The following is a 14,396-nucleotide window of genomic DNA, read 5'->3' on the forward strand; positions in this document are numbered from 1 at the left end:
GCTGGATAACCACACAAGAGTCTTTAGTATTTATGACCATGAGTTTCTCATTGCTGTATTTGTCTTGTTTTCAACACTTTTAAAAAGAGAAAAGGATGCTTCTATTAATAAATCCCCTCTGAACAAAGTATTCCAAGTCAAAGTACTAATACAATGCTACAAGGAACTTCTAAAATAGAAAATATAAAAAAAAGAGTCTTTTCAGTTCTCAGCAAACATGCTCCCCTCAGGTTACTCATGCCCTTGCAATCTTTTGCACCTTGGTCAAAGATCAAGTTCCACATGATATGTAAGCTATTTTGGATGCTAATATTCATGAGAACGAAGTTATGGATGTCTTATTGAAGTTGCCGGGTGATAAAAGCCCGAGTTGGGACAGTATAACTAATGAAATCTTCAAAATTCATGCATCTGTTTTGGTCAAACCGCTCACAGCAACGTGTCAGCAAGGTTGGGATTCAAGCGACATGCCTTCATCATGGAAAGAAGGGATCATTAAGCTGATTCCTAAAATTCCCTTCCTTTGAAACTAAAGCACTAGAGACCGATATCCCTTATAAGCACTATGTACAAGATCTTTGCAAAGGTATTCACAAATCGCCTTCATGAGTAGTCACCTGTCCTGGAACATCCTCATTAGTATGGCTTTAAGGGTAGGAATATTTTCAATAATATCCTCACTGCCCAAATGGCCATTGATTATGCGCAACATACACAACAAGAGGTGGTCCTAGTGCAATTGAACTATGAAAAGGCCTTCGATTTTCTAGAGTGGTCTTTCCATGTGGATCTTATGCAAGCTATGGGTTTAGGGCCTCGCATCGCCAAGTTGATCTACATCATCAGTGTGGGGGCTACATCCCGTGTTATGATGAATGGTGGCATAACTAATCCATTCTCTCTTGCATGCTCAGTTCGTCAAGGCTGCCCACTGAGCCCTCTTTTTTTTGTGCTTGCTACGTGTCCCATTCTCTCTACATTGTCACATCTTGTTGATATGGGTCAACTAGCTAGTTTACCTCTTCCTTCAAGTCAGCATTTTATTGGTCAGGCATTGGCAGATGATATCTTTATGGTTCTAAAAGCGGATGCCACTAATCTTCGCAAAGCTTTGGATGTTTCAGATCCCTTTGGGCATGCATCAAATATCTGTATTAATGCTGCCAAATCATCCCTTAATGCTTCCACCAGCTCAAGCTTGTCAAATTTGAGATGACAAGGTATGATTGTTCCACAAGGAGATATTGTGAGGCATCTTGGTTATCCCCTAGGTGTCAATGTGCAACCTAAACACTTGCTCAAATGGATCTCGCACAGACTAGACGCCAAATTTGTTTATTGGAAATTGCAAGCTTTACCCTTTCATGTACGCCTTAAAGTGGCTCAGACCATTATGCTTCCCATGCTCACTTACTTTCTACCATTGTTGCCTTGGACTAACATGGCTCTAAGGGATATCATCCGCCACATCTGCTTTATGCTATGGAAGAAAGACTTACTACATGATGATGGTATATCATGGATATCTTGGAATCATGTTTATACACTGAAATCCATGGAGGGTGGGGCGATTTTGGATGTGCATACTCATATGATAGCCCTTTGCTGGTTGCTTTTGCAGTCCATATGTGCGAGTCAAAAACCCTGGACAATTATTGCCCATTATTTTCATGAACATCACGACCCTTGCCATGGTAATATGAAGATTCAAGGTTCTTGGTGGCATGTCCATAGTACGGACATTGAGTTTTCTACATCAGCTTCAGTACTCCTCACTCACTTGGTACATTCATGGAAACTGGTGCTTTCTAAGGCACAATGACACCTAGACGAGAACTTTTCTTCATATAGCATGATTCAATGCTTCATCATCTTGTTCTTGTGTTTCTAAGTTTCTCTTGTCTCTTTATGTTTGTAGTACACACTCTGTGTTTCTCCCCGCAAAACCTACTCTCTCTCTGCATCATCAGATATTCTGATAGCAAACCCCTAACAATGAGCTTAGGCAAGAAAGCTTTGCTCAAACTATTTGGGTCTATGATCCCTAATCCCCCTCTAGATCTAGGCTATATGATAACATCCCAAGCCACCTTCCCTCTAGCTAGACTCCTACTCCTCCCAACCGAATAAAGCTCCGGATAAGGCACTTCACCTGGCCAATGCATGACCTAGAGAATGCCCAATAGGAAGTGATGTACCTACCACATAGTCACAAGAAGAACGTGGTTGCCAACCACTACTCTCCCTGCTAGTGAAAGTCTCACTAAGCTCCAATAAAGAAGCTTTTGTTTGATGCTCAAGTGTAGAGGTGCCAACTCCTACTCTAAAGTAATATCAATCCCCACATGGCATCCAAGATATCTCATTGCGGTCCCACAAGGAACCCACGTAAAATCCTCATGCAATCGCCAGTTTAGCTAACTAGTGTCACATACCCAATATCCATAGGACTTGTGCCAATGAATTAGGGCACCTGCTGCTCTGTAAAATGTCTCTATGGCCATTACAAAGGCCCTAAAATTATTCTCATCCCCATCTAGATAGACTACTGCGTCATCAGCAAACTCCACATCAAGAAGCTCCTCAAACTCATGGATGAGTAACCTAATGGCTCTAGTACCTATAGATCTCTCTCTCAAAAAGGAACTCATAGCCTATGCTACAAATAAGAACAAGAAGGGGGCAAGTGGACAGTCCCGTCTAACAGATCTCTAAATGCTGAATCTGTCTAACCAAATTGAAAGGCAAGAGATGCTTTTCACAGCACAACCTGAGATTCTGGCACTTCCTTTCATTGTTAGCCACACATGCTTTAGCAAGATAGGCCTCATGACTGTTTATTCACTCAAGACTTGTACTACATGTAGTCCCAACACATACATACAATGGATTGGGGTTTTGTAACTATGTGACCTTGTGCATTTTGTAGGGGCTGCTTCTTGCTACTCCAAGATATAACACTTGTACCCAAGATAAAACAGTAGCCTGTAGTAGACCGTCGGTGGTCCATATCTCTAGCCCAATCCGAGTCACTCCAACCTGCAAGAACCAGATCTGTAGCATCTGTACCTGCGGGATAAGAAATCCCTAAGTCAGAGGTCCCCCTCAAATACCGAAGAATCCTCAAGGCAGCCTGCCAATGCACATGTTTGGGTTCCGTTATGAACCCTGCCAAAAGATCCATAGCAAAACAAAGATCAACACGAGTGTTGAGAAGCCAAATCAAGGATCCAATCAACTGACGGTAGCGTGAAGCATCCATCACGGGAGAATCTGAGTGTGAAGTGGCCTTCCAATTCGGATCCATAGGAGTAGTAATGGGCCGACAAGTCTCCATCTCAAAAGTCACCAAGAGCTCCTGAATGTACCGCTGCTGAGAGATGAAAATCCCCCTCTAAGACTGATAAATCTTGTGACCCAAGAAGAAATAAAGAAGCCCCAAATCCGTCATCTCGAATGCCTGATGGAAAGCTGTCTTGGTCTCTCGGACCTTCTGTACATGATCCCCTGTCAAAATCAAATCATCAACATATAACACGAACAACACATGACCAACCTCGGAAGTGTGCACATAAAGCTGCGGATCGGCCTTGGAGCGTCGATATGCCAACTTCGATTGAAGAAACGAGTCAATCTTCTCGTTCCATGCACGCGGAGCCTGCTTGAGGCCATACAAGGCCTTCTTCAACCTGTAAACTTTCCCATCCGAGGATCCAAAGCCAGTAGGCTGCTCAACATAGATCTCCTCCTGCAAGTCACCATTCAGAAAGGCCGACTTCACATCTAACTGATAAACAGGCCATCTTCTATGGCCAGCCAAGGCAAGAACATTGCGAATAGTCGCCATACGAGCAGTGGGGGTAAAAGTATCATGGAAATCAATGCCTGGGCATTGAGCAAAACCTTTAGCAACAAGGCGAGCCTTGTGCTTGTCCAAAGAACCATTGCTAAGGTACTTGGTCTTGAAGACCCACTTGACACCAATCACCTTCTTGTGAGAGGGACGAGGCACAAGAGACCAAGTGCCATTCCTCTCAATAGCCTCCGACTCAGCTTCCATGGCCTTCCGCCAATGATCAGACTGCAAAGCCTCCTTCACTAAAGTGGGCTCTCGATCTTGTATAACACGGGCCAGTAAACAATAGTTGGAGCAGACAAGCTACGAAGAATGTGCCTGGTTCCTCCGTGACCTCCGCATTCCATCCTGCAGTTCCCACTCCTTAGGGACCCCCTCGATCCCTGAATCTTGGAGGGTGTCACGGGCCTAACAAGGAGGAGGACAAACCTCTCCCCATCGCTCTCCATCTGCTGAAGACTCACGAACATCCACCGGCGGAAGCTCCTCGTGGGTTGCCGGTGGAAGAGAAGATTCTGAATCCGAAGAAGAATCTCCATCAAGAGGCTCTGGTTCCAAAGGAACTATCTCAGGAGCCCAACTCTCCCTTGGATCTCCAAGGACGGGGTGCTCCTCACCCCCCTCTGTGGCCGGTACTTCCACGAACCTCACATCTCGGCTCATGTAGACATCCCGCTTAACGGGATCAAACAAACGATAACCTTGGGATTGGGACCTACATCCAACAAAAACCTGTCATCGGAAAGCCGGCTCGAACTTATCACGCTGCGTCTTTGGAATGTGCACATAAGCGTCACACCCAAAGATCCTCAAATAAGAGACATCAAGCTTAGTCTCGAAGTAAGCCTCAAAAGGTGTCATCTTGTCAACAACCGAAGTGGGAGATCGATTAAGGATGTGAACTGTGGTAGCCACTGCCTCGGCCCACAGAAATTGAGGTGTCTGTCGGTGCTCCATCATGGTGCGTGCCATCTCGATCACACTTCGGTTCTTCTGCTCCAAAATGCCATTCTCTTGGGGAGTGTTGGTGTTAGCAAACTCCTGGTGAATACCCCTATTTGCACAAAAACGAGCAAGCTCATCAGACATAAATTCACCTCCCTTGTTGGAACGCAAGGTCTTCAGTCGCGCCGGCCAAAACTGTTCTCCTAAAAAAGAAGCCAATCCTTGAAATGAGAGAAAGCCTTCGACTTCAAAGTTAAGAAATAGGCCCAAGTCATCGTGCTATAGTCATCTACGATCAACATGAAGTACAAGCTCCCCTTCAAGGACTCGGTCCTCATTGGGCCACAAAGATCCGTAGATACAAGCTCCATGGGTGAAGTAGACCGCCTAGAAGCTTTGTTGGGAATCGCATCTTGATGTAGTTTCCCATGAATGCAAGGGACACATGGCTGATGGCTCACCACTATGTCCGGCAAGCCTCGGACAAATGACCCTCGCGACACCTTCCAAAGGTACTCGTAGTTCAGGTGGCCAAACCGAGCATGCCATAGCTCGGACTGTGTCTGAGAAGTAAGAAGAAGAGAAATAAGAGCTGAAGAAAACTTCAATTTGTAGACTCGATTCTCCTCATACCCTTTAGAGAGAACTTTCCTCGATCCACGATCAAGGACTCGAACAGTATCACTGTCAAACTCCACCAAGAGGCCAAGAGCACAAATCTTATGAACCGAAAGTAAATGATACCCCAATCCTAGCACATGCAATATCTCAAAGGTATAGGTACCACCACGTCCATTTGGAATAAGATGCATCTCACCCTGTGCAGCAATAGACACAGAAGAGTTGTCTCCAATGAGAATCTTCCCACACGAAGGTCGCAAATGGGCAACACCAACGGAAGAAGGAGTCATGTGCCGTGAGGCATCACTGTCCACAATCCACTCTCGAGCGTGGGGAGCTGTTATCGCAGCATCATAAGTTGTCGGTGTAGAGTCCTCAATGACTGCTAAGTATAGAAAAGCAGCTGATGAGGGTGCAGCCACCGCTCCAGAGTCCTTCGTGTCCTTCTTCTTGGTATCCTTCTTGTCTTTGTCGGGGCAATCCTTCTTCCAGTGATCGGTCTTGCCACAAATATGGCAAGTTGATTCCTTCTTCTTGTCCTTCTTGGATTTGTTGTCCTCCTTCTTCTTCTTTTGGTCCTTTCCATTTGACCAACCAATACCTCCGATTTGGAAGCATTCTGTTCCTTCAATTGTTCCTCTTGGTCCAAGACCATAGGAACCAACTCTTCCCACCGAAGAGTGGACTCCCGCCTTGAAGCAATAAGAGCAGAATAAAAAGGTACCGAATCGTGGTGGCAACTGGGATAGTAAAGCGATCACCATGTCTTCGGAAGAAATAGGCTTCCCCGCATTTTGAACCTGCATCTGAAGTTGCCGAAACTTGTTGATGTGTTCCCGAAGCGAAGAAGACTTATTCACGGACAATGTCCGCATCTGCACCTCCAAAGAAACCCGCTTCATCAGGGTCATCGGGTTGTACATTTGATCGAGCTCCAGCCATATCTCACGAGCCACCGTCAAGTGCTCGATGTGAGCTATCACGGTTGTGGTGCAAGACAGAAACAGAAAAGATCGAATCCTAGCATTCAGTTTGTCCCAATGAGACTGGGCCATGGTCAACTCCGCATGAGCATTGGAAGAGAGTTTGGACTCATCCCTCATCGAGGGCCTATTAATCTCCTCCATCACCAGTTTCGCCAAATCATAAGACTCTAAAATGGCCAACATCATGACCCGCCAGATGCGGTAATTGTCACCATCAAGCTTTTGATCCGTTGGAAGAGCCGGTAGGACAGGAACCTTCCTGTCCATGATCTCCTGGAACTCCAAATCAGTCTCTGAAGACATGTTAACCTGCAATACCTGCACAAACGCAAAAACAGCCCCCTCTGACTGTGAAAACGCAGCCTTCTAGGACTGATTCTTCCGCTGCCCAAACCTTCTTCACCTGCCGGAGGCGATGAAAAAGTAAAATCTGCAATGGAAGGCCTGAAACACAGCCTTCCTCCCCTTTGAACAGCAATAACCTACAACAAATTCACCGATTAGACTCCTTTCTCGCATGCCCACGCTTGCTTCAGCCCTGATCTGATGCGCAGCCCTCCCCCTCGCCCTCGGAACTTGGAAACGCAGCATTGTGTCGCGATGAAATCTCTTCTTCAGATAGGTTCAGCCCTCAGTCAGTCCATCTTCACCGCTCTGATACCATGTTAGAGTGTAGCGATGCGGAAGCGTAGGACAAAGACTGAGAGAGAGTGAACACAGAGAGAAGAGAGAGAGAGAGAGAAGGAGACAGTGTAAATGCGGAAAATCTGCGGTGTAGTATGCTGTATAAAAGTGCAGAAATACACAAGGGGGCAGAGGAAATATCTATGTTGTCTCCGACTTGATGACCTCGATCTCCATCAGCCCGAGCACAGTCTGTCTTAGCCAACAGATCTTCAAGATCAGAATCTGAATAATGAGAGCTGGAGTGAGCCACCAAACAGGCTATAAATAGCCGAAAAAATAGAAAATCCCAGCACTAGGTCAGCTGCATTTAATGCAGTTGACTGCAGGATATCTGGCCGACTGCACAGCAAATCTGGCCGACTGCAGGTGCTGATGTGACACCTGCTGACATGGCACTGACATCCGTACTGTCCAGCTGTCCAGCTGTCCAGCTGTCCAGGAAATGACTGTCTAACAAAATATGATAGGCAAGAGTCTAGGGCTATGACATCTTTTGCCTATTCTTGATAGGCCTTGGCAGAGTATTGCTATGAACTTCATCTTTGATCTTTTAAGGACATCTACGGGTTATGATGGCATTTGGACTGTTATTTATAGGCTTAGCAAACAAGCACATTTTATCCCTATTTTGAAGAAGAACAAGATTGATCATATGGCACATGTATTTAGGTAGTTTATTTACCTATCATAGTATATCAGAGTTTATAGTTAGTGATAGGGATCCACGTATAACAAGTATTTTTTGAGAAAGGCTTGTTTGAAGATATGGGCACCTCATTGAGATTTTTGAGATTCTTTCCATATACAAACAGATGGAGCCTAGACAATTAGAAAAGGCTATTTTCATTGTCTTAGACTTTGAAGATATTATGTATCAAAGCATAAGATGTAGTGGGAACCATATTTGGTGTTGGTTGAGTTTGCACATAACAATATAGTGCATAGGCCTACTAGCAAAGCTTTGTTTGGGATTGCGGAAGATGATAAGAATGTTGCATCCATCTTGTGGACCAAGGATAAGATCTTTGAGAATAATAAATATGTGGAATACATGGATGTTTCTTATCTGAAGGTAAAACATGCATTTTAAAGATCTCAAGATAAGCAAAAGAGGGTAGCTGACTGCCATAGGCATGGAATTTGCAAAGGGTGATTGGGTGCTTTTGCACTTTGAAAAAAAAGGCGGAAAAAGATGAGAGGCAAGGAGCATTATCCTAAGCTGAATATGTGATATTATGGGTCATTTCAAGTAGTGGATAAGATCAATGGTATGGCTTCTAGGCTGAAGTCATTGGAAGCTACAAAATGCCTTTCATGTCCGTTTGTTGAGACCTTTCCATGGGGATGTGCCAAGGGATGTATTTGATGAGGTTTAGTTTAGGGTTGAGGAACATGATGAGATCTTGGCTCCAAAATAAATATTGGCACATAAGGAATGGAGAGTTAGAGGTAAAGTTTTCAGGAGCTTTGGTGAAGTTTTAGACTTACTCATTTATGGATGCGAAATGGATGGATGAGGGTGACCTGGTGAACCATCCTCAAGTGTTGCAGCTTTACCTCGTTGCATTTCGGTTGGACTCAATATTTGATTGGTTGCATTCATGCTCACTTAATAGACCAAAGAGTCTAGAGTATTACCTGATGCTCAAGGGGGAAGGCAACACCTCTACTCTCTTGGGATGGACTAACTCGGGTATATGGCGATCTTGCTTATACTTTAGTTTCATTCAGGGTACTGTATATTGACACTATTTTTGCCAAAAGAATCACTATTTAGTGTACTTTCACTTCGGATTGTTGTGTAGTAGTTAAATATGGTTTGCACTCGGGCTCTAAAACTATGCATTTGTATGGGATACATGAGATGTACATTTGCAATGCATCTTTGGTTTGAGGCATTGTTTATGCTTAGTTCTTACATTATGTTGTCTTAGAATGGCTAGAACATCTTTTATTGCCTTTGGTTTTGTTGGTAGTTATGATTCATCTGTGTGAGTTGTAACTTGATTTTGGTGGTTGGAATTTCAGCATGTAGACGGCATATGCATGGTTAAGCAATAGGTGTGGATGTTTGACTATGGTGCCACATGTATTTCCAGTGGTAGCTGATATGTTTGTCTTGTTGCAATGCAATTGATGAAGATTGCAAGGATTCAAGGGGAAAATCTCTCATTGAGGTCACGAATTTTGGACTCAATGAATGTTGAATGTATCTCCTCTTGTCCCAGAAATCTTGACCTGGCTGTGTATTGAAGAATAGAGGGTTGTTACACCCTTGATCCACTTCTCTAGAAAGCCCATCCTCAGCATCGTGCCCTCTAGGAAATCCCAATCCATGCAATGATATGCCTTCTCGAAGTTGAGAGAAGGATAATAAGGTCTTGACTCCTAGATCTAGCCAAAGCTTTGGTCTTCCAAAAGGTTAAAATATTGTCCAAGATGGTGTCCCGCACAAATCCTGTTTGAGTGGGGTGTACAATGCCTGATATCAATGGTGCTAGCTTGGGACTAATCGCCTTTGCAAGGATCTTGTAGTAGGCAGTTCCAAGCAAGGTGGTTGGTCCCCATTGTGTGATCTCTAATCTATCTCCACTTTCTTTGGGGATGAGATGAATCAGCCCCTTCAAAAGTTTCTTTGGCATAGCTCCTCATGCTATAATCTCTTGAAAGGCTGAGTGGAATCCTGCACTAAAAAGATCCCAATAGCTCACAAAGAAGGACTTATCTAGTCCATCTTCCTCTAGACACTTGCTTGAGGGCAGTGCCGGATGTGCCTCCTCGAGGTCCTCTGTAAAATGGGCCATCAAATCTCTGCTTATCCTATCAGTAACCACGTTCTTGGTGTGTCTCTCTGTCTCTCTCGTATCCGGGAGGCCTAATAGTGGATCCTAGTAGAGCTGTGTAGTATTGTGTGGTTACCTGTCTTGCCTCTAGAGGATCCTTTGCAATGGCTCAATCAGCTCTCCTGCCTCTCTGAACACCCTATCTAGAGTGTTTGGGCTCTATGATGCATAAAAAATCTCTATTAACCGTGCTGCTAGATTGAGTCCAAAAAGAAGCTCTCGCATGGACTATGCATTTTTAGGATGCTCAAGGAAGCACTTCTTTTCTCATTCATTGGACAACATCTGAGCAGGATCACTACCTGAGACTACTTGCAGATGCAATGGACTCAAGGACTGTCATATATGGGAGCTGATTTCCAGCATCATAGCTTGGTAGATATGGACTGTGAGATGTAGCCAGGTCATTGATTTTAATGATGTATCCATTGGGGAGTGAAGGAACTGGACAAAGATAGTCCACATTCTCTGTGGGAGATGGGAGAGGATGCAAGGCAGCATTGAGAGGATGAGTAAGAAATGTGAGGCTTTCTTGCAGATTTGAGACTCAAACATCTTCTTTCATACTATCCCTTAAATGGCCTAGCATTTTAGCCCACCAGATTGGTTGTTCACACAACCATTGTGTTTTTAATGTACTTGGTTACTCTTCATAGAATTCCTTGTACTTTGTATTTACCTCAGGCAGGTTTTCCTTTGAGGTCTTATTAATATAATTTCTTTTCCTAAATTTCTTTTTGGAACTTAATACTCTTGGGATATCTAACTTGTGTACATGTGAAATCAAGTTGAACATGAGTCAAGGTGATGACAGGCAAACTCTAGCTTGGGCAGTGGGGGCTATTGGCAGAAGTTGTTATGGATAGGTGCCAGGGGGTGCCTGGGTCAAATTCGGTCTAGAGACATTGGATTTTCCTTGGTAATGACTTTCAATATCAAAGGGGTAGAGAATTGAAACGTTTGATGTCTTGGACTAACGTTTGTTAAAGTTGCAACATTTCAGGTCATAATAGTAAGGAATTTTAAAATGAGGCTGGGCAGTTTGCAAAACTTGGGTAGGGCCAATTATTTTTCATTTTCTTGAATTATTAATGGCTGGGAATTCAATCTAGAGGCTCAGTTTTGCATGGGCAGGTTTGCCATGGGATTCGGCTGGAAGAGATGCCATGCAAGGCTAGGGGAAGCCATTCTGGGCTATTCCAGGGGAGTTTGCTGCAGGTGATAGAAGATCTAGGTGTTTGGACAGTAGCTGAACCACCCTGGGCAGCAGGTGACTTGATCAAGAGCACTTTGAGCAATAGGTGACCTGATTTTGGGCTTCCTACTGGGCAAATGACAGCTGCAGCACACTAATCAGGCTGGCGAATTCTTTTTTTTTTTTTCCGTAAAAGGTAATTGTATTAATTACGAAAAAAAAGGTACAAGGTTACATGATTACAATATACACGATGGGTCTAAGCCACCATGTGTGAACTTGTCAGTACAAAACCCAGACTGCGATACACAAGTCACGGCAAAGACACAGAGGAAATTGCCCTATGCCAGGGAAGCAAGTCTTCCCGAGGGAGCAAGTCAGAGTGCTGAATGAGATCTATCTGCCAAAGCAAGAGGCCTTTAAGCCTGGCAATGTGTCCCAGAACATTAGAGGCCGACTCAAAAAGAAAGGCATTCCGAGTAGTCCAATTATGCCAGCATCCCCAGTATTTGAGAAAATGGAACACGGTCTTCATATGCAACTGTGCCGGTGCGGGGTATTTTGGGTGTGCAAAAACCCAATCGAAAGGACTCATTGAGAAACCAACTACAGCTCGTCAAACCACAGACAAAAGCAACCAGATTTTCTTAGTGAGAGGGCAAGAGATAAATCGGTGACGGGCCGATTCCACAGTAGTGGTGCAGAAGAAACAGTTGCCGTTAGAGATGCGACGCTTGGAAAGGGCCGAGGCAAGAGGAAGACCACCAATCATAACCCTCCAAAGAAAGACCTTGCATTTGAAAGGTGTCTTGTTCACCCAGCCCTCCATGACAGTTGCCTTCCACCATGACTGAGATTTCCGCAACCCCCATACAGTATTAGCTTTCGTGACCAGCCACTGATGATCTTTAATTAAAAGATGGTACACCTGGTTAGCTGAGGCCTTTTCCAAATTTAACCGACCTGCAAGGACCCAGTCCTGCCAAGGGCGATCCATAGCAAGGGCAGGAAAGGGTTGTCTGTTCTGGAGCACTGACAAAAGCTGTTCCCATAAATCATGGTATCCACGAGGGATTCGGAAAAGCCTCCTGGCAGTACGAAATGAAATGAAGACATTACGACTGGTAAGGGTGGCATCTACAACTGAGGTCAAGCCCAAACGGGCCATGTGGTTAAATTTTGGTCTAAGCTCCTGTTTGCCTAAGTAATCTCGAGGCTGCCAACAATTCCAGTTGAAAAGAGTTAGTATTTATGCGGTCTTCCGCTAGAGACCAACGCGCCTTCTGAAGAACCAATTGCCAGGAGCCGACCAAATGAACGAGCAGAGGTGAGGAAGGACTCCAAAACCGAGCGTCCGCATTAAGCACATGCCACCAGGAGCCTCGAATTTGTGTATTCCCATGCAGAAGCCCGCGGGGGCTATAGCGGCCCACGGGTGATGCTCCACACACATGCCACGAAAAAGAGACCAAGGAAGTGCCAGCATATGAGTTTCGGCATCCAAAATAGCCCCACCACCCAGGCGTTTGGGGGTACATGTATGCGACCACGAAATCCACGAAATACCGGCATGCAATGAATCCTTCTTCCATAACATGAAACGAATGGGCCAGGTGAGAGCATTCAAAGTAGTAGGAGTCCAAGGCAGCAATGGTAAGAAATATGTGAGCATTGGCAGCATAATTGTTTGAGCCACTTTGAGGCGAACGTGGAAGGGCCACGCTTGCGACTTCCAATAGAGAAACTTCGCTGCCAGTTTCTGTGAAATCCATTGTAGTAGCTGTTTTGACTGAACATCAACACCAAAAGGGTACCCAAGATGCCTGACAATGGACCCACGGGGCACAACCTGTCCCTGCCAGCCCAATGACTGTAAATCGGACTCTATACAACTGAGAAGGGCCGATTTGAAAGTATTGATACGAAGACCTGAAGCCTGACCAAAGAGCGTCCAGACATCTAATGCCTTGCGAATATTGTCCTTGTCCACACGTAAAATCATAAAACTGTCATCTGCCAAAGATTGACTAACGAAGTGCTGACCAAAAGGAAGAGACAATCCAGCCAACTGAGCAGAAGCTGCCATGGAGGATAACATCGACAGAACCGGATGAGTCGCCAAGGCAAAGAAGAGAGGACTCAAAGGACAACCCTGTCTCACAGAATGTGCCAGGATAAAGGGCTCTGTAACACCACCATTTAGCATAACTCGCGAAGAGGCCGCCGTACTAATGGTGTAGATCAAGCGGGACATCCGAGTGCCAAAGCCCATCGTCGACATAAGTTCTGCAATGAAAGACCAGTCTAAATAGTCAAATGCCTTTTCCAGATCCAATTGGATCAATACCACTTCCTGGCTAGAGTGCCTTGCATAGTCAATAGCCATTTGCACATTTAAGATATTATGCAGAATGTTGCGGCCCTTAATGAAACCATATTGAAGAGGATACACAATGGCCGGAAGATGTTTGTGGAGCCGATTCGCCAGCACTTTAGAGAAGATTTTATACATCGAACCCATCAAAGAGATTGGTCTCCAATGTTGCAACATTGACGGGGAAGGAACCTTTGAAAGCAATTTGATAAGCCCTTCTTTCCATGAGGAAGGCATGAACCCTGTTTCCCAAACCTGCTGAAACATAGCCGTCAATGTCTTCAGCAGTTGGGTAGCAGAGCTCTCAAAGAATTCATTGGTGGGACCATCCCAACCGGGACTTTTATCCTTAGGCAGGTGCAACAGAATATCCATAACCTCCTCCTCACAAATATCAGACTCCAAAGTAGTTTGCATATCAAGTGGAACCTGATGTCGGACCAGATCATAGAAGACTGAACGTGCATGCGTAACCTGGTCAGAAGTTGACTGAGAAGAACCAAGAAGCTCCAGAAAATAATTCCTGCACATATTAACAATAGTCTGAGGGTCACCATTTGACCCTTTGAATTCTGGAGTCTAGTCATATTTTCTCGAGCCGGAGAGGCATGCAGCACGCGAAACAACTTATGAGTTTGACAAACATTATCTTGCAAATTCTCAGTCAATTTTTGTAATTTGGCCTGCCGATAAGATTTAAGTTGAAACTCTTTAATAAGATCAGCCAAACGCATTGCCAGTGACACCAGAAATTCATCATCTGGAGTGTCTACCAGCAGAGAACAAACCAAAGCGAGTAAGTCCTCCGCTGCGTGTCGACGCCGCCGACAAAGAGAGGCATGGTGGATCCCATGCTGCCGAGCTATCCGCTGCACATTAGAGAGCAATC

The 14,396-nt window shown here is 44.8% G+C and overlaps 1 protein-coding gene across 2 annotated transcripts in view; it reads left to right on the plus strand.

The window, feature by feature from the left end:
- The window catches only part of LOC148034881 (uncharacterized), a 120,344-nt gene that overhangs the window by 53,104 nt on the left and 52,844 nt on the right, over nucleotides 1-14,396 (plus strand). The gene's annotated exons all lie outside the window — the stretch shown is intronic.

This window comes from Lygodium microphyllum, chromosome 6 (assembly GCF_053477565.2).
Source record: "Lygodium microphyllum isolate KBCC chromosome 6, Lygodium_microphyllum_v1.1.10, whole genome shotgun sequence".
Taxonomy (NCBI): Eukaryota; Viridiplantae; Streptophyta; class Polypodiopsida; order Schizaeales; family Lygodiaceae; genus Lygodium; species Lygodium microphyllum.